A 21932-nucleotide genomic window follows, 5' to 3' on the forward strand; every position below is an offset into this window, starting at 1 on the left:
ATGTTTTCTGAAACCATGCTCATTACGTATCAATAGATCGTTCCCTTCGAGGTGATTCATAATGTTTGAATACAGTATATGCTCCAAAACCCTACTGCAAATCGACGTCAATGATATAGGTCTGTAGTTCGATGGATTACTCCTACTACCCTTCTTAAACACTGGTGCGACCTACGCAATTTTCCAATCTGCAGGTATAGGTCTATCGGTGAGCAAGCGGTTGTATATGATTGCTAATTAGGGAGCTATTTTATCAGCGTAATCTGAAAGGAACCTAATCGGTATACAATCTGGACCTGAAGACTTGCTCGTATCAAGCGATTTGTTGCTTCGCAACCCATAAGGTATCTACTTGTAAGAAACTCATGCTAGCAGCTGTTCGTGTTTCAAATTCTGGAATATTCCATTCGTCTTCCCTGGTGAAGGAATTTCGGAAAACTGCGTTCAATAACTCCGCTTTAGCGGCACAGTCGTCGGTAACAGTGCCATCGGCACTGCGCAGCGAAGGTATTGACTGCATCTTGCCGCTTGTGTACTTTACATACGACCAGAATTTCTTCGGATTTTCTACCAAATTTCGAGACAATGTTTCGTTGTGGAACCTATTAAAGGCATCTCGCATTGAAGTCCGTGCGAAATTTCGCGCGTCTGTAAATTACAGTCAATCTTCGGGATTTCGCGTTCTCCTGAACTTCGCATGCTTTTTCCGCTGCCTCTGCAACAGCGTTCGGATCTTTTTTGTGTACCATGGGGGATCAGTTCCATCTCTTACCAATTTATGAGGTATGAATCTCTCAATTGCTGTTGCTACTATATCTTTGAATTTGAGCCACATCTCGTCTACATTTGCATAGTCAGTTCGGAAGGAATGGAGATTGTCTCGTAGGAAGACTTCTAGTGACACTTTATCCGCTTTTTTAAATAAAATTATTTGGCGTTTGTTTCTGGTGGATTTGGAAGAAACGGTATTGAGCCTAGCTACAATGACCTTGTGATCACTAATCCCTGTATCAGTCATGATGCTCTCTATTAGCTGCCGGCCGGGTGTGGCCGAGCTGTTCTAGGCGCTACAGTTTGGAACCGCGCAACCGCTACGGTCGCAGGTTCGAGTCCTGCCTCGTGCATGGATGTTTGTGATGTCCTTACGTTAGTTAGGTTTAAGTAGTTCTAAGTTCTAGGGGACTGATGACCTTAGAAGTTAAGTCCCATAGTGCTCAGAGCCATTTGAACCATTCTATTAGCTCTGGATTGTTTGTGGCTAAGAGGTCAAGCGTGTTTTCGCAACCATTTACAATTCTCGTGGGTTCGTGGACTAACTGCTCGAAAGAATTTTCGGAGAAAGCATTTAGGACAATCTCGGAACATGTTTTCTGCCTACCACCAGATTTGAACAAGTATTTTTGCCGACATATCGAGGGAAGGTTGAGGTCCCCACCAACTATACCCGTATGAGTGAGGTATTTATTTGTTACGAGGCTCAAATTTTCTCTGAATTGTTCAACATCTGTATCATCGGAGTCTGGGGGTCTGTAGAAGGAGCCAATTATTCACTTAGTTCGGCTGTTAAGTATAACCTCCACCCATACCAATTCGCACAGAGTATCTACTTCGACTTCACTACAAGATAAACCACTACTGACACACACAAACAGTCCACCACCAATTCTGCCTAATCTATCTTTCCTGAACACCGTCTGAGACTTCGTAAAAATTTCTGCAGAACTTATTTCAGGCTTTAGTCAGCTTTCTGTACCTATAACGATTTCAACTTCTGTGCTTTCTATTACCGCTTGAAGCTCAGGGACTTTCCCAGCACTAATACAACAATTTACAACTACAATTCCGACTGTTCCTTGATCCAAGCTCGTCCTGTATTTGCCATGCACCCTTTGAGATTGCAGCCCTCCCCGTACTTTCCCGAGGCCTTCTAACCTAAAAACCGCCCAGTCCACGCCACACAGCCTCCGCTACCCGTGTAGCCGCCAGCTGAGTGTAGTGAACTCGTGACCTATTCAGCGGAACCCGAAACCCCACCACCCTATGGCGCAAGTCAAGGAATCTGCTTGGGACTGTTCACTGAGCAAGCAATTTCAGCTTAGTATGAACTGCGAAAGGAGGCAGTTCCGTCGGATATTCAATGTAAAATTTAACTGCGGTCCCGTCGGAGACTGTTTTAAGTCGTCTTACCCGTTTCCTAACACCGGGCGTGCTAATGTCGTTAGCGCTCATTTGTGAGTCCGTTTTGCGGTTAAATAATGACGTGGTAGAATCCTCTTGTGTGAGTACATTTTTAATGAGGAATTTAAAATTTCTAGTTCCTATACGCTAGCTTCAGTTTCAGCCATATTTCGCACAGGTCTAGCACCTGCTTAGATGTAACAAATTCTGCTATAGTGCGCTGCATTTTTCAAACGTTTTCGAGAAACCGAATTTCCCAGTTTTACGAGCCTGTTGAAGACCATACGGGAGCGCGAGCCATCGAACAGTGACCTTAATGCAATCTGATAAGGCCTAGGACTATGAATCTGCTTGTGTTGCAATGAAGTTTCGTTTTCATAATCACCCGTCCAACACATGTGTCGCTCGCTACCACTTCCAGTTTTCTGTAACGAAATCCTTCAAGCTCAAAATGGGTGAGCACCATGTAAGCAGAAGATCACATTACTGAAATTCTCATCATCGTCTTCAGCCAAATCGCCAAATATCGCCAACTCTGAAAATTCATGAAACGATTGCACAATGCTTCTAAATCGTTGTAGCGCCAGAGAGAAATAGCATCTAGAGTACGCTGAGTTACTTTTCCTTCCTTGGTACTGCATCAGTTGTCAACTTGAAATACATATAGTTTTCGTCAAACAATCTTCATTATTAAAAATCATATGTGAGTGACAGAAACTGCACACATAAAAGGCATCTGGTGCAAGGCTGTACTATGTTTTTCGCGCTTTTATAGTAGATCGACCCCAAATCCTGTCGGCCTGTGTTGATGAAATGTCATAAAGGTAATAACACTGCCATAGTAAGCTTTACTTTTAATATGCGAATGATAGTATCGATAAATAAATTTTTACTGCCCCATGATTTCTTGTTTTACCTCTGGCATATGTCGCTAGCAATTTCATCATTATTATTCTTTCCCAAGGAAAAAGATTCGTTGCAGAGATAGACGTGTTTCGAGAAAGAATTGAAGGAAGAAGTTGATACTCGAAAGCAGTGAGAGCAGGATTCTAGTCTGTCGTCTTAGCTGGATGTACTGACGGCTCTGCACGACGGTGGTTGCTCTCGTATGGTGTTCAGCAAGCTTCTAAAACGCTGAATCTCGATTTCTTAAAAACACTTGAGGAGCACATCGTACTGGAGCAGGATCTGTTCTACACTGAGGTGACAACTGTCGTGGGGTAGCTATCTTTACATAAACAGATGGCGGTCTTATCGCGTGCACAAGGTATAAAATGGTAGTGCGGTGGCGCAGATGTCATTTGTACCCATGTGATTCATGTGAAAATGACGTAATTAGGGGCGCACGACGGTAACTGACAGATTTTGAAGGCGGTCGGAGTTAAACGCATGGGACATTCCATCCGAGAAATCGTTCCGGGCTTCAATATCCTGAGATCCACAGTATCAAGAGTGGTCCGAGAATGCCAGATTTCAGGCATTACCTCTCACCACGGACGACGCAGTCGCCGACGGCCTTCACTTAACAATCGACAGGAGTGGTGTTTACGTAGAGTAGTCAGTGCTATCGCTGAAATTAATGTGGGACGTCCGACAATCGGATCCGTTAGAACAATGCGGCGAAATTGTCGTTAATGGGCTAACGCAGGAGACGACCGACACGAGTACCTTTGCTAAGAGCACAACGTCGCGTACAGTGCCTCTCCTGGGATCGTGGTCATGTTGTTTGGGCGGTAGACGACTGAAAAACCGTGGCCTGTCGGCCGGCCGTAGACGCTTAGCGCTAGGTGCACGAATTCGGGACAGGTTTCCTTTGAGATCTAGTTTACAACATTCAATAGAAAGACATTTCTGATTGCTTTTTCAGTTTTTCTTCCTTTCTGCATCTACATCTATCCGCTGTGAACCTCTGTAAAGTGCATGGCAATAAGTAGTCCTTGTTGTGCAACTTATTAAGGTTTCTCCAATTCCATTCGATATGGAAAGCGAGAAGAATAACTGCCTGATTTCCTTTGTACGCGCCTTAAACATTACAATCCCTAAGGGAGCCATATGTAGGATATTGTATTGTATTTTCTCACTTAATACTGTTACGTGACTTTTCGTACATAGGTTTTCGTCAGATAGTGTATGTCTACATGCGCCTATCACGGCAGGTTTTTTAGTATCTCAGCGACGCTCACCCATGGGTCGAACAAACCACTAGTGCCGCTCTTTGCTGTATACGTTCGGTGTATCCCTTTATTCCCATATACTTGAGGAATACTCTAGGATGGGACTCACGGGCCTTTTGTAACCAATCCGTTTGTAGAGTTCACTGCATTTTCCTAGTATACTACCAATGAACCTAAGTTACGACATGCTTTACGTCCGATTGAACTTATAATTCCATTTCATATCCCTACAGATTGTTATACCTAGGTCTTTCATGCTGTCGGGGGATATTACGTTTCTTCGTTTTCAGAAACACGATATTCTCAGTTTAAGAACGTTCAAAGCAGGATGACAGTCTTTCTACCTCTTTGAAATCTTACGAAGGTCTAATTCAAGATTTGTGCAGCTTTTATCAGACAGATCTTCATTTTGGGAAAATGGTTGATCTGCGAAAAGTCTGTGGTTACTGTTATTATTGTCTGCCAAGTCTAACATACAGCATGAGCAGAAAGAGTCCCAACACACTACCCTGCGGCACAGCTGAAGTTACTTCTACATGTGTCGATGACTCTCCATCGAAGACAACATACTGTGTCCCCCTTCCAACAAATTCTTAATCCAGTCAGAAATTTCATTTGATGCGATCATGTTTTCATTAATAACCGTTAGTGCGACAATTAATATAAAACATCCCGGAAAGCAAGAAATGCTTTATTTACCCGATTCCCTTGACCATGGCTTGACCTCATGCATTCTGTTCGAGATTCATCTTTATGTTTGAGCTTAGGATATGTCCTAAGATTCTACAAAAGTTGTTAAAGATATTTGACGGTACTTTTGTAGGTCACGTTTGTTATCCTTCATGTAAACGGGTATTGTAATATTACTCAGTGAGCGACACTTCATGAACTCTTCGTTACCGCCCAAGATGGGTTTCCGGTGTACCATCCGATTCCCATTATTCAGAACACAGTAGGACTAATGGAAGATCTTTTGCTTCATGATGTATGATCATATGCTAGTGGATACATGATGCATACGATGTGGCATAACTAATTAACTTACCAGCTTGCAAGGTAAAAGTATTAGCCAGAATCTGTAATTATCAGTAATGCATTATTTCGGAATCAGCAGTATAATAATGATTATGGGGAAACTAAATACGTAACTTTTTAAAACAATAAGTGAAAATGTCATGACAATGTTAGCATCAAATTGCAGCTTGCAACTAATTAGAAATTTAATGATTAAGATTTCATTATTTCATGTAAAGCCAAATTACCAATTAGGAATGTTTCACGGCTATAGGTGTAATTAATCTCACATAGGATATTAGAGTATCGTGTTCTTAATGATACCAGACTAAGAATACCTGTAACTAATTTTGTCATTACACCTTACAGAAGTTTCCTATATAAAGGTCCTTTTTAAGATTCTGAAAAAACTAAGTTTTTGTATAAAATTTTAAGCTTGTCATCTTATTCTGCAGTCTGTAAAGTTCTCCAAATTATGTCAGTACAAAAAGTTATTCAGTAATTAATAAGAAGTCTACAATTTTGTGTCAAGTATTGTTACCCGAATTCGTCACTTTATTTTCGTCTCAAATTCTCAAAACAAATACGTGAAGCTATATTCGCTATAAATGAACATTCATTGGCTTCAGAATTGCATTGACAGAATATTTTGTAATGAAACTTTCCGAATGTAATTCGATAAAGCCAGTTTCTGTTTTGCATTTTAATACCCGTAGTCTAGAGGTAGCGTCTTTCTTTCGTAATCAAAACGCCCTCGGTCCTGGGATCAAACGCCGCCATTGCTTAAATTTTGAATAAAAGACATCAGCATTGACGGCTGAAGGCTTTCGGTATAAGATGCCATCCTCATCCTGCCAACGCCCAAGTAGTAATCAAAGGCATAAGAATGCAGAAGGCAATGGAAACCAATCCATTAAAGGCACATATGTGTCTCAAAGGACATGTGGCTTCTTATTTAAAAAGCGCTATCATGATATCTCCAGTAGTCCGCCATTCGTTTCTCTGCGACGGACTCCCAAGGGGGAGGTGATAACCAGAAAAAGATTGAATAATCAACGAAATGATAACGTTTTACTATTTGGGGCGTGGAATGTCAGAAATATGAACGTGGTAGGGAAGTTAGGAAACCTGAAAATGGAAATGCTAAGGCTCGATCTATGTATAATGGGTACCAGTGAACAAAAAAGTATTTCTGGTCAGATGAGTATAGGATAATATCAACAACAGCAGAAAATGGTGTAACGGGAGTAAGAGTCATTATGAATAAGAAGATAGGCCAGAGAGTGAGTCACTTGAACAGTTCAGTGTCAGTGTTGCTCTCATCAGGATCGACAGCATACCCACACCGACGATAGTTCAGGTATTCGTGCCGACGTCACCAGCCAAAGATGAAGAGATAGAGAAAGTATATGAGGCTTCCGAACCTACATAAAGGGAGATGAAAATATTAATAGTCCTGGGGGCTTGGAATGCGGTTGTAGGGGAAGGAGTAGAAGAAAGGGTTGCGGGAGAATATAGACTTGAGACTAGGAATGAGAGAGAAGAAAGATTGAATCCTGCAATAAACGTTAGCTAGTAACAGCGAATATTCTATTCAAGAATCACAAGAGGAGGAGGTATACTGGGAAAAGGCTGGGTGGTACGGGGAGATTTCAGTTAGATTACATGATGGCGAGGCAGAGATTCCGAAATCAAATACTGGTTTGTAAGGCGTAGACAGGAGCAGATATAGACTCAGATCACAATTTAGTAGTCATGAAGACTAGGCTGAACTTTAAAAGATTAGTCGGGACGAATCAATACGTAAAAAAGTCGGATACGGAACTACTAAGGAATGTAGAGATATGCCTGAAGTTCTCTGAGGCTAAAGATATTGCTATAAGGAATAGCTAGGCAGTTTGCTTGAAGATGTATTGACATCTCTGAAAAGGGTTATCACAGAAGTTGGAAAGGAAAATGTAGGTCCAAAGAAGGTGACTGTAAAGAAACTATGGGTAACAGTAGAAATTCTTTAGATGGCCGGCGAAAGAAGTACAAAAAAGTTTCGGTAAATTTAGGAATACTGAAACACAAGCCACTTAGAAGTGAAGCAAATAGGAAGTGCAGGGAAGCTATGGCGAAATGGCTGCATAAAAAATGTGAAGAAATGGAAATCTAAATGATTGTCCGAAGGACTGACTCTGCATATAGGAAAGTCAAAGTAACCTTCGGTGAAATTAAAAGAAACAGTGGTAACGTTAAGAGTGCAACGGGAATTCCACCGTTAAAAATAGAGAAGAGAGAAAGTAGGTAGAAATAGTACAGTGAAGGGCTGTTTGAGCAGGATGCTAGTCTATGACGTGGTAGAAGAGCAAGCAGGAGTCGATATAGAAGATACAGGGGATTGAGTATTAGAATCAAAACTTAAAAGATCTTTGGTAGGTTTAAGCTCGAATAGGGCAGTAGAATTTCTAAAATCAGAATTTCTAAAATCACTGGGGTAGTGGCAAGAAATCGACTATTCACGTTGGTGTGCGGAATACAGGGTGTTACAAAAAGGTACGGCCAAACTTTCAGGAAACATTCCTCACGCACAAATAAAGAAAAGATGTTATGTGGACATGTGTCCGGAAACGCTTAATTTCCATGTTAGAGTTCATTTTAGTTTCGTCCACCTACGCTCTATGGAGCACGTTATCATGATTTCATACGGGATACTCTACCTGTGCTGCTAGAACATGTGCCTTTACAAGTACGACACAACATGTGGTTCATGCGGGATGGAGCTCCTGCACATTTCAGTCGAAGTGTTCGTACGCTTCTCAACAACAGATTCGGTGACCGATGGATTGGTAGAGGCGGACCAATTCCATGGCCTCCACGCTCTCCTTGTAACGCTACCGCCCTACTCGGACGTACGTTTGCTCTATAAAGCCTGTACTGTAATAAGTTCACGGGCTTCACCTTATAAACAAGGATTTTAGTACAAAAGTTGACCGCGTGTACCTAATAGAAGCAAGATCGGACTTATACTCAGTCAATAACTACAGTGATGCATCAAGCAAATGTAAAGTATAATTACTCTTTCGCATGGACAAGAAGTACACACAGTAGATGCTACCTATAATTAACAATTCGGTCGCCAGCCTACTTAGGCAATGAGTAAGTTTTTCCTTGTACAAGTGGGTGCATGTACAAGCATAGTAACACGTAGTAATGATGCGTTATATGGCAAAGTTTGGAACCAGAAAAATCCACTGAACTAAAGTTTTCTCTTTTTGTACTAATTTGGACGAGCTAAATTTACACAACACCACACAGTAATGATTACTACGAACTGCATTTTGTATGTTGAGCAGACTGAAATCGGGCATAGATTGCCCTAGCATCGACAATCTTGAAAGTACACACACAATATCACTATTAATGATGGAAAAACACTAATACACTTAGGATTAATATATAATTTAGCTTTACTGGTCAAATCTGATCAACACATTTCAAGGTTTGAAAGAATCGACAAGAGAAGGGGGGGGGGGCCCTGAAACTGTTATGGTCGTTATACTGAAACTATTAAGTACTGAAGGCAAATTTACACTCAAATTTAGCAATCTATGGATAACTACTCTTTTGTCTTACTTCTGAATAATTTAACTGTCATTATTTCTGTCTCAAATTAATTAAATAACATCGCTAACTCAATTCAAAAAACTCTCTTCCTATTTAGTCATACTTTTGTTCTTTACCAACATTTACAATAACACACTGAACTTTAGATATCTTTATGGCATAGATTAATCTGCTGATAATTTTCATTAACTCATACATTATACTTTAAGTTCAGGATACTCGGATTGCACAATACGAGGTAAGGATCCTGTCTAGGTCAGTGATCAGGATCAGTAATGGCTAAGGCAATTCTGGTAAAAGTCACGTTATTATTGAACAGTTAGAAACAGTATCGACACTGGTCCACACAGATACACTTCTAAAGATGAAATAAATGTTTGACCTGTGCAAGTCGGAGCGGCGGATGGCGGGCAGCGAGATAGCGGGCAGCACGGCACACATACAAGCACGTCCAAGGCTCACACTTCGTCGGCACTTTCCATCTTCTTAGCGTCGTAATCTTTCCAATTTTGTGCCTCAGAATATAGCCATGCCAAGTATTCGTCGGAATCGGTTCATCCGAGGCTCAATGGAATCCACTATTCCTGGGTAGCCTCCTCGGTACAGTACGTGTACTTCCGACTGTTGCTCGCCTCCGACTGTCATACTGTGCCCGTTGTGCCGAACCGCGCCAGTGTGCGTTTTCCCGCCTCGCCTGCCTCCACCTTTTCCCGCTCCCCTACAGGTAGGGTATTCACCACAGGTTTTCTACTACACATATTCTAATGCATTACCTACGTATGGACCAAGTGTATAAATTACAATTTTCACATCTTACAATAGTTTTAACATTAAATACACTTCCCTTTGATTACCACATTATTTGAAATTCAACATAAATAATAATATTCATTTCAAAAGTTGCTCACAGTCTCTTTAACATAACGATACAAACCGAAAAAAAAGTTCAAAACATTGTTTACATTAATTTATCTAAATTCATAAAGAAAAAATTATTATATGTACAGTTGTCGTTACATCCTGACCTCAACCCTCTTGACTTTCATTTATGGGGGCATTTGAAAGCTCTTGTCTACGCAATCCCGGTACCAAATGTAGAGACTCTTCGTGGTCGTATTGTGGACGGCTGTGATGCAATACGCCATTCTCCAGGGCTGCATCAGCGCATCACGGATTCCATGCGACGGAGGGTGGATGCATGTATCCTCGCTAACGGAGGACATTTTGAACATTTCGGGTAACAAAGTGTTTGAAGTCACGCTGGTACGTTCTGTTACTGTGTGTTTCCATTCCACGATTAATGTGTTTTGAAGAGAAGTAATAAAATGAGCTCTAACATGGAAAGTAAGCGTTTCCGGACACATGTCCACATAACATTTTCTTTCTGTGTGTGTGAGGAATGTTTCCTGAAAGTTTGGCCGTACCTTTTTGTAACACCCTGTATATGAGTCTGGCGACATACCACCTGACTTCCGGAAAAATATCATCCACACAATTCCGAAGACTGCAAGAGCTGACAGGTGCAAGAATTATCGCACAATCATCTTAACAGCTCATGCACACAAGTTGCTGACAAGAATAATATGCAGAAGAATGGAAAAGAAAATTCAGGTTGTGGTGTTAGATGACGATAAGTTCGGCTTTAGAAAAAGGAAAGACACCAGAGAGACAATTTTGACGTTGCGGTTGATAATGGAAACAAAACTGAAGAAATATCAAGACATGTTCATAGGATTTATCGTCCTAGAAAAAGCGTTCGCAATGTCAAATGGTGCAAGATGTTCGAAATTCTGAGAAAAATAGGGGTAAGCTGCCAGGGAATATGGGTAATAAACAACATGTGCAACAGAAAAGATGGAAGAATAAGAGTGGAAGACCAAGAACGAAGTGCTCGTATTGAAAAGAGTGTAAGACAGGGAAGTAGTCTTTCGCCCCTACTGTTCAATATGTCCGACGAAGAAGCACTGAAAGAAATATAAGAAAGGTTCAAGACTGGAATTAAAATTCAACGTGAAAGAATATCAATGACAAAATTCGATGACAGTGCTAACGTCAGTGAAAATGTAGAAGAATTACAGGATCTGCTGAATGGAATAAACATTATAATGAGCACATAATATGGATTGAGAGGAAATCGAAGAACCTGACAGTCGTTTGTCTCCTCCTCCTCGCCATCCTATCATGTACGATCTTACAGGTAGCTAAGCTGCCAACAACATCCTTAACTGTGAGCATAAGCCTTCCCTGGCACCCAGAAAGTACATTGGGAAGACCGTGGCACACTGTGAAGGAATCTGCCATTAATGGTGATATACACCATCATCAAAATATCAGCATTGTCTCCATAACCAAAATTCTGCTACTATCATCAGTAACACCCTATCGACACAACGCAACTATAGTCGTCGTAGCAATTGTGTTAAAAACGTTCGTCTTGTACTCAAAAGGAGGGAAGTCACTTGTGCTTCCCCCTGCTTTCTCATGAATTTAGCAACAGTTCTTGCTCGTCTCATTGGCAACAGAGTAGAGTAGTTTCTTCCATGCAGAATTTTTTGAGATGTGGACTTGGAAAGGACCAAGTAAGTGACGTGATTTGGTGACCGGCTAACGTCTGGAGAGATAATTTTGAGAGATTGCGTCCTAGCAGCCGTCTGGTGCTCATCGGCACGCCTTGTGGTTCTTCAGGAAATATAAGTTCACCATCTGCCGCAGCGTGATGCCTATTCTGAGCAGCTCGCTTACTTGTGTGTTTCTAATACGCAGCTTGTGTTGCCAATTTGATTTATCGTAATTTGTAATTTTGCATTCTTTGACTTTGAGTTTACGAGCTGCACAGAGAAGGATGTTAGTACTTTATTCTCCATGCAGTCTTCCAGGTAAATTTTGGTACCTCCCATAGCCTTATTCTTGGCCAGTATAACTGTATATTCAGTTTACTTCATTCTTTGTGAATTTGTTTTTAATTTCGTGAAACATACAGAACAAACAAAGTCTTGTTAGACCTGTAGATTTGACTTACATTTCAAGATCCATTAACCTGTTCTGCAGCTTTTCCTGATTGGGAGATTCTTTAAAATAAATATAACCTGTTATATACCCTGTGGTAGCCTTTAAATCGGCCGCGGTCCGTTAGTATACGTCGGACCCGCGTGTCGCCACTGTCAGTGATTGCAGACCGAGCGCCGCCACAAGGCAGGTCTAGAGAGACTTCCTAGCACTCGCCCCAGTTGTACAGCCGACTTTGCTAGCGATGGTTCACTGACAAATTACGCTCTCATTTGCCGAGACGATAGTTAGCATAGCTTTCAGCAACGTCATTTGCTACGACCTAGCAAGGCGCCATTATCATTTGCTATTTATCTTGTGATGCATGTACCGTCAGACCGATGTTCACCAATTATGGATTAAAGTTAAGTATTCCAGAAGCTACGTACTATTTTTGCTATTATAAGACCTTGACCTGTTCCAGACCTCACGCCAGCCTGCGTGAGCTTAAACGCGTACCCTTCGGCCTCCCGTCCTCGTGGATTGGCTGTCTTCCCAGTCCACAAAATACCCAATTGCTTAACTTCGCTGTTTTGATGTTGTCCTTGTGTCCATGGATAATTTACTTATTATTTTGTGAAAGTAACAAACTCCCTCGTTCGGTATCAGTACGATTTAGTTTTACTTGTTATTTTGTGACAGCAACGAGCATTGCACTCGCTCGTCTTTTAATTACTACGATTTGGTTTTATTACCTAGGTTGATTTGTGTCCACTACCCCTAGGAGCTTAATTTGATCATTGGCTGCCATTAATTCGCAGTATGACCACCAGACTGGCAACCTTCAGGTTTTTCGCGGGATAATTGGCTTCTGCATCTCCAATTTCAGGCTTTTCTCAGCACGTCAGTGGTGCTCACTCGTAGATCAAACAAACCTGTGACCATTAGTGATGCAGTTTTTTGGATGCGTTCAATATCTCATGTCAGTATTATTTGATATAAGTCCCACACACTTGAGTAGTATTCTCTGACAGATCGCATGAGTATTTATGCGGTCTCCCTGTTGCATCTCCCAGTAACCCCCCCAATATACCAGTCTACCACCTGCTGTTTGTATGACTGAACCAATATGAATATTACCTGTCGTATCGCTGCAAAGTGTTAGGCACCTGAATTTATCTGTCTGATTCCAGTTGTGACTAACTGATATAGTAATCACACTTTGCATCTGGTGAAGAGCAAAGTCTCACAATTCTGAACATTTAAAACAGTCTGCCAATTTTGCACTACTTGGAAATCTTATCGAGATGTGACTGAATTTTTGTGTAGCTTTTATGAGAGCAGTTCTTTATGAACAACTGCATCATCTGCAAACAGTCTGTCACTATTGATATTATTTGCCAGGTTATTAATACAAGTAAGTTCCGATCAGTTGCGAAATGGAAACTACATTGAAAATCAGAAATGTTTTATTTGCGACAGTTGGCTCCATCTTCCAGCTACTTCTTTACGTTGTCGCCACTCCAGCTAGGACATCTGCCGCACCGTTATACCAACTTTCCAATATCCTCGTCATAGAAGGCAGCCGTCTGTGCTTGCCGCCAATTCTCTACGCTCATCTATAGCTCGTTGTCTGTGCGAAAATGTCTTCATAGCAGTAGTTAATGTGAGCAGAGATGAAATACAGAGGGAGCCAATTACCGGCTGTAGTGCGAGTGGTCAAACACTTCCCATCGAAACCGCTGCAGGAGCATTTTCATTGCCCCTGCAGATTGCGACCGAGAATTGTCACGAAGTAGGAACCGTATGACAGTTCTGTAATGTGGGCTGCATAACATCATGCAAAATCTCTCACCAGGACTTCATACTTGGCGGGATACACTATTTTCTACGCATCTTTATGTGCTCACCATGCTCTCAGAACTGAAACGACCGAAGTGATGCAACCGATAGACATACTAGAGACACTGTAGAAGACATATGTGCAAAGCTTTATTAGATTTTCACAGTGGTTTTGTAAGGGGTCCGTAGGCCCTTACTATAAATTTGCACTCGACACAGGTCGATAGGGCGAACAATCGATTGTGTCGTGTTGCGAGAGCGAGTGTGGAGTTGAGCGAGTGCCATGTTGCGGGTAGAGGTGTGTGGAGGTCTTTGTTGAAATGTAAGGCTTTAACGGAGAAGGGAGTCGCCATCGCCGTGGTTGGACCCCTTTGTACAAGAATAATACCGGGAAGGTGAAGAAGTATTATTACGAAAGTGATCAGTGACATTTCTAGGGCCGATTTTTGGTTTCGCGTCTACCGCGCCGGCATCACCTTGGATTGCAGTGTTGGATTGCAGTGTTGGATGCAGTGATGGATTAGCGTGTGACGATAATGGAAAATGAAGAAGCCTGTGCTGAGATTAGCCGTAATTAGATATGTATGACGAAGGCAGTAGCTGTCTCCTTTTTTTGTGTTTTTGAGAAGAATATAGGTTCGTAATTAGTGAAACTGTGTTGGTGTTTTTCTTGTTACCAGACATTTCATTATTACAGTATTGAACAGGACGAACTGGAAAGTAACAACTTCCGTAGCAGTCAATTCCGATTACCAGCCCCATTAGGTACCCGGTCATATTAATTAAAAATATTGGGCTGCTATTCGATCAGATCAGGTCGGGATAAATAGACGGAGGTGTTACAGTTTCCATTTCTTGACCGATCGGAACTTACTTTCCGAATATCCCTCGTATACAGCATGAATAGCGAAATTCCCAACACATTTCCCTAGCGTCTGTTGATGACCCTCCATCGAATATGGCATGTTGCGTTCTCCTTACAAATAATCTCCACTCCAGTCATAAATTGCATTTGACACACCATATGATTGTATTAGCGTTAATAAGCATTGCGTGGTACTGAGTCAAATGCTTTTCAATGTTCAGCCACCATGATTAAGAATTTCCTTGATTACTCCAAAGAGAGCACACAAATTTCTTCACCGTGCGTTCCAAGCTAAAGCTTCATTTCTAAGAACCGTGAAGTCGCCGCGTTGCGCAACTATTCACCGTTGTCTCCTCCCTACCTCCAGCTCCACCACTTCTGTCAACACTGTTACAGTTACCGCGCTCTAAAGTCACGATATAATGACCGCCTCCTGGATGTGGCCTCTGTAGCAGACAGGTCACGTGATGTCACGTGATGTGTTGTCGTCAAGCCGTCCTTTCTCTCTCTGTTATTCCAACTAAAGAATGCAATTTATTTGCGTTACGAAAGTAAGTAATAAAGGCGTGCGGGTCCCAGCTTTGTGCAACCCTTTTGACTTGGGTATTACTTTCGCTGTTTATACAGTTTTTTTTTAAAAAAAAGAATGACGTATTTTTACAGATGACAAACCGGTCAAAACTTTTAAAAAATCTACAAACATGTATACGGAAAAATATTGTCGAAATTAGACTAATTTTACTTGCCTCGAGAATCACTGTTGCAGTGTTTTAATTATTGTAGGGATTAAACATCTGCAGATACGTGGGCGAGGACCGCCCACAAAAACTACACATCGTTTGTTTTTCGTCTTCTCATTACTCAAAAAAACTGCCTCACATCCGACCTCTGTTTTCACACATGTAAACTGTACTTATTTTCCGATTACAAGTGTGATAATAATCGAAAATGAAGCACTTTTTCACGAACAATCCATGAATTGATATAGATAGCAAAGTACTTGCATCTCTGTATGACACAGAAGGAAAACAGCAGACAGTGTCAAAGCCTGTCAATTTACAGCCTCATACACACTACTGGAAAAAGAAATGAGTCACCCTCAATTTTGTTGACACGTGAGGTGAAAGGTAGTCCTTCACTGTAGGATAATATGATAACATACCCAGACCAAATGAAACACACATGTCACAGTAAAGGGTGCTCAAAACGTCACATCTGTACAAAGTGTATCCCCCTCCGGCGGCAACGCAGGCGCGTATTCTCGCATATAAACGATCATAAAGGTGCCGAATGGGATCCTGAGTTAGATTTGCCGAAGCATCTTGTACCTTTTGCTGCAATTCGGCAATGGCTCTTGCAGGCTCTGGAGAACTAACAAGTTCCCAATTCATCCTGTCCCATACGTGTCCAACTGGCGAGAGATTTCGTAGTCCCGCTGGCCAGTATCACGAGGCGCATGTTCCTTTGCAGCAGCCGTATGTGGATGCGCATCCTCTTTGTGAGAAAGCATATCATCTTCCTGTCGAAGAAATGGCAGTAGCACAGGTATAACAGCCTATGCAATTTAGCGAATCCTGGTTACATTACCCTGCAGAAACACCAACTGTGACTGCGAGTTGTGACTGAGGGTTGCAACTGAAGGCCCTCGCCCCAAAACGAAAAAACCTGGGTTGGGACTTTAAAGTGTGAGCGAATGCAGTCTGCAATAGAGAACTTACTCTCATCACGGAATACGAGCGCCATTCCCCTCTCCTGCAAACTTTTACACGAGTCCAGATCAGTAGTGTATGGTGGCGTAGTGCTCTCAGTCGTAGCCTGGCCACAAGCACTCGTGATCTTAATACTACTGTAAAAAAACGTTTCCCAACGGTCCCTGACGACTCAACATGTGCAACATCTGCCCGAGTTTCGCCCCTGGATTATGTTTGGTCGGCTACCGCTGCTTACCACAATGCATCGACTTCAATGTGCTTCTCTACTAAACGGACCTGGTCTACAGGTGTGACAATTATCCACAGACACTGTTGAAAGCAGCATCACACCACTGATACACTGTATCCAACATGTGCGATACGTCCACACATCCATCAAACTTCCCTCAGGCTCACAATGCGACCCTGTTCACATGGCTGAAGCTGCCGGTGAGGTATGGTTGCACTCTGGAATGACTTGCAAACACTGTTCACCTCTATACTCACAAAGCAAGGTAAGAGAGCATTTTTTTACTAACTAGAAAGAAAACTGTAAAGTTTTAGCTGCTATGCTGCAATGGTATTGACAGGAGACGGAGAAATACACTATGTGATCAAAAGTATCCGGACACCTCTAAAAACATACGTTTTTCATATTAGGTGCATTGTGCTGCCACCTACTGACAGTTACTCCGTATCAGTGACCTCAGTAGTCATGAGACATCGTGAGAGAGCAGAATGGGGCGCTCCTCTGAACTCACGGACTTCGAACGTGGTCAGGTGATTGGATGTCACTAGTGTCGTACGTCTGTACGCGAGATTTCCACACTCCTAAACATCCCTAGGTCCACTGTTTCCGGTATGATAGTGAATTGGAAACGTGAAGGGACACATACAGCAAAAAAGCGTAGCGCCAGCCTCGTCTGTTGAGTGACAGACCTCCGACAGTTGAAGAGAGTCGTAATGTGTAAAGGGCAGACATCTATCAAGACCATCACACAGGACTTCCAAACTGCATCAGTATACACAGCAAGTACTATGACAGTTAAGCGGGATGTGAGGTAACTTGGATTTCGTGGTCGAGCGGCTGCTCATGAGCCACACATCACGCCGGTAAGTGCCAAACGACACCTCACTTGATGTAAGGAGGGTAAACATTAGACGACTGAACGGTGGAACAACGTACTGTGGAGTGAAGAATCACGGTGCACAATATGGCGATCCGATGGCAGGGTGTGGGTATGGCGAATGCCCAGTGAACATCATCTGCCAGCGTGTGTAGTGCCAACAGTAAAATTCGGAGGTGGTGGTATTATGGTATGGTCGTGTTTTTCATGGACCCCGTGTATTATTTTGCGTGGCACTATCACAGCACAGGCCTACATTGATGTTTTAAGCACCTCCTTGCTTCCCACTGTTGAAGAGCTATTCGGGGATGGCGACTGCATCTTTCAACACGATCGAGCATCTGTTCATAACGCACGGCGTGTGGCGGAGAGGTTACACGACAATAACATCCCTGTAACGGACTGGCCTGCACAGAGTCCTGACGTGAATCCTATGGAACACCTTTGGGATGTTTTGGAACGCCGATTTCGTGCCAGGCCTCACCGACCAACATCGATACCTCTCCTCAGTGCAGCACTCCATGAAGAATAGGCTGCCACTCCCCAAGAAACCTCCCAGCACCTGACTGAACGTATGTCTACGAGAGTGGAAGCTGTCATCAAGGTTAAGAGTGGGCCAACACCGCACTGAATTCCTGTATTACCGCTGGAGGGCGCCACGAAATTTTAAGTCATTTTCAACCAGCTGTCCGGATACTTTTGATCACATGGTGTAGGTGGGGTGGTTATAGGTTTTCCCCTTCTAGTAAAGTCCTCCGTTTATGTATCGTTCTGCAAGCAGTGCAGTGGTCACAATACGCCAGATGGGTTTGTGTTTGCTGTTAGATTATCTTTGTGCTGTGGAAGTGTGTTTACAGAGTTAGTTCAGTGTTTCACCGTGGACAATGAGACGGGCAGTTATTGTGAAGCCGTTGGTCTAGTGCTTCGGTATTGCAGAAAGTGTACCTACAGGAAAAGTGCGTGTTATATATGAACAAATAAAGCAACGGTTGACAGTAGAGTATACTGTAATAGAGGAGATTACTGCACTTTAAATAGACAAGGAGACATCAGATAAAGAAAATGATAGTGCCATGGTAATGTGGGATGAAGCAATGCCACCAGTGGCGGATTTTCAGGGATGCTGAAGTTCATCTCATCAGCTACCACTTTCAAGGTAATAAACGAAGTTTATAGAAGGTCGTTTGGCTGAGGCGTACAATATGTGGACACAACTGTGAAGGGAAAAGATGGAAATGCTAATCCTCCTTGCCTGTGTCGTTCATAATTAGCAGCTGAATGATACCATGTCTGAAACTTTCAACGGTACTCACACAGAAAAGGAAAATAAAGAGCAAGTGTTTGTTACAAAACGTTGAAAATAGGCTAAAAATGCCATTCGTCAACCCAAAATTCTGCAGAATGTGATAAATCGTGAATTAAATGATCATTTTATAGCAAACAAGCGGGAAAACGCAATAATACACAACCGCACATTGAGACTTTGGGCCCTTTAAATTAAGAAGAGAGTTAACCCTCATAATTCACCACAGTTCAAACCTTCCTACTTATGGGTAAATAAATTTAAATGTAATAATAAAATTGTCTGTCGCAAAATAACACACTAAGTTACCAAGTGTATGGTTGAAGGAGATTGCGATATTAAAAAAAAAAGCTTGTCACTTCATTAGAGAAATGAGGTCCCCCACTAAGGGAATATGTCTGCACCAGATCAGGTAATTAATGCTGACCAATAATGGATTGATAAACAGTTACAATTTGAACAAACTTTCACAATGAAGGGAAATGAGCATGTCTCTGGTGAGGACGGAACCACACTCTTGTATGATAATGCCTGGTATTGTGAGGGATGTTACATCGTTACCCGGTTTTATGTCCTTCTCTCGGAGCGCACCAACCATTTTCCTGAAGATATGAATATAAGTTTACCGAGCATCAGGTGTTTGCTAGCAAATCCGCTAATATGATGAATAGGGATATAAAAGTCTTCCTATAACATGTAATGTGGCCAGATACGCAAAAAAAAGACTAAGTCCTTATTTTGGTTGATTCCTGGACAGCCAATAGAGGTAATGAACTATACAACTCTACAGTTCCTGAAGGTGTTGAATTCATCAAGAAGCCAGCAAAGAGCACAGGCATGTGTAACATGCCAATGTTTCTTTCTTTCTTCCATCCATATAACTTTTTTTAATTTATCACAGATCCAATTGTGGTATCTTTCGACTACAACATTGACATATAGCATAGAGACTACTCGTTACGACTTCAATCGTTTGTGTGTTTCCAGTTCTCAACGGCACGATTCTCCTCTTAATCAAATTTTCATTTTTTTTTCAATGCGGCTACACCAAAGACTTTCCTGATGTATTTCAGACACACTTTGGCTACTGCTTAGAAAATGAACTAACGGAAGAGTGTTTCCATGACAACTGTGACAAACTTGCTTCCATCAGATGTGCACACAGCGAGAACTCTCTCCGCATTGACTACGTTATTGTTGTAGATTTGCATATTTTTTGCCTCCGATAATGTAGCCAAGTTAGTAAAGTCTGATACAGAGTGTTTCGTGTCATATTATTGGCTATTTGTCTCAAATAATCTACTTACGTAATAAATCATTCATACTTACTGTATTCTTATCGGAAATTTGTTGAGTGAAATCTGCTGTTCTAACAGTGCATAGCAGCTGCAATTTTTATGTTGCATGTGAAATAACCGCAGAAATCAATGTGGGATGTACATTTACGTTAGGACAGTGAAGCGAAATGTAGCGTTAATGGGCTGTGGCAGCGGACGATCGCCATGAGTGCCTTCGTTAATAGCACAACATCATTTGCAGTGCCTCTCCTGAGCCTGTGATTATATCCGTTGGACTCCAGACGACTTTAAAACCGTGGCCTGGTTAGAAGAGTCTCGATTTCAGTTCGTAAAAGCTGATGGCAGATTTCAAGTATGGCCCAGAGCCCACCAAGTAATGGAACCAAGTCGTCAACAAGGCACTGTGAGAGCTGGTGGTGGCTCCATAATAATGTGGGGTGAAACCTGCAAGTCAGGGGAAGGCAGGATTCGGTTACGATTGTGGACAGGGCCATAGTCTTGTGGACAGGGCCATAGTCAGTTACTATTGGTTGCCTTTTACAGTTATACATTTTTATTTTAAACCAGTAATTCCACACTCAACAATAAATTAAAAACACACGTTATTAATGAATGAATGAACAACAGTGTAAAATAGTAGTGTTTACAGTGCGTTACAATTTAGCAAATCACCATAAAATACAGATAAAACAGATAATGTTTTAAAAACAAGCTACTGTGATCACGGCTGAAGGCCTTATACGCCAAGAATGGCAATAAATTAAGAACGTTTAAGAACTTGCTGCAATTTACAACTTACAAATATTAAAATATTACAGGTAAGTAGGCACAAACACAGCAGAAGGGATCAGACACCAGACATGGAAGTAAATAAGGTTTAAAGGCTTACTGCTAAAAATACCAATACCAAATTAGAATTTTAAGGCAAATAACCACAATTGCGGCTGAAGGCCTTACACAACAGGAAAGGCAATTACATAAAAAATTTAGAAACCTGCCGTAAAACAGCAAATACAGTAGCAAAGGTTACTTTTAAGAAAACAAGCAACCGGTCAGCAAACGAGTGAAATAGAGTGATGGTAAACCTTGTAACACAACCCTTACACTTAGATTTATTGCAGAAGGCGACCAGAACAATTAACTAGGCATACATAACCTTTAATATAGGCATTACAAGGTATAATAATCAGTGTTACAATAATAAAACACCAGGACCAGTCACAGACGGTGCTCCAGGAAACGACCTCTGAGAACAAACACTTTCGCGAGCGATGAGATAGGCAGCCAAGAGTTTCATTCACTTCACAAGATGGTATCTCAGAGTAGTGGCAGTGTAACGACTGACTAATGATAACTTGCTGAAGCTACCTGACGTCCGACAAACAAATGCAACGATGGAACAATACGCCAAAGCTGAAACCGTCGGAATGCGCTATGTCCCAGAATACTGTGTTTTAAGCGCCCGGAACGAGAAAGGAATCACTACCATCAGCGTAGAAAAATCACCAACCGGCCTACAATCAAGAAAGCTGTCAAAACTACACGCCTTACCGGACAGCAGCGGCAAGGTGAGGAAACGTACACTGCCGTTACTTACACCAACCCCCAAGGCAGGTAACTGGGGCGTTAGCGGCCCCCAGGTAGGAATAATACCGCTGGTTGAGCTTAACAAAAAATGGTTCAAATGGCTCTGAGCACTATGGGACTTAACATCAATGGTCATCAGTCCCCTAGAACTTAGAACTACTTAAACCTAACTAACCTAAGGACATCACACAACACCCAGCCATCACGTGAGCTTAACAAATTGTAACAATCTGAACGCAGTAAATAGCAATAAGAAGTC

The sequence above is a fragment of the Schistocerca serialis genome, chromosome 8, assembly GCF_023864345.2.
Source record: "Schistocerca serialis cubense isolate TAMUIC-IGC-003099 chromosome 8, iqSchSeri2.2, whole genome shotgun sequence".
Taxonomy (NCBI): Eukaryota; Metazoa; Arthropoda; class Insecta; order Orthoptera; family Acrididae; genus Schistocerca; species Schistocerca serialis.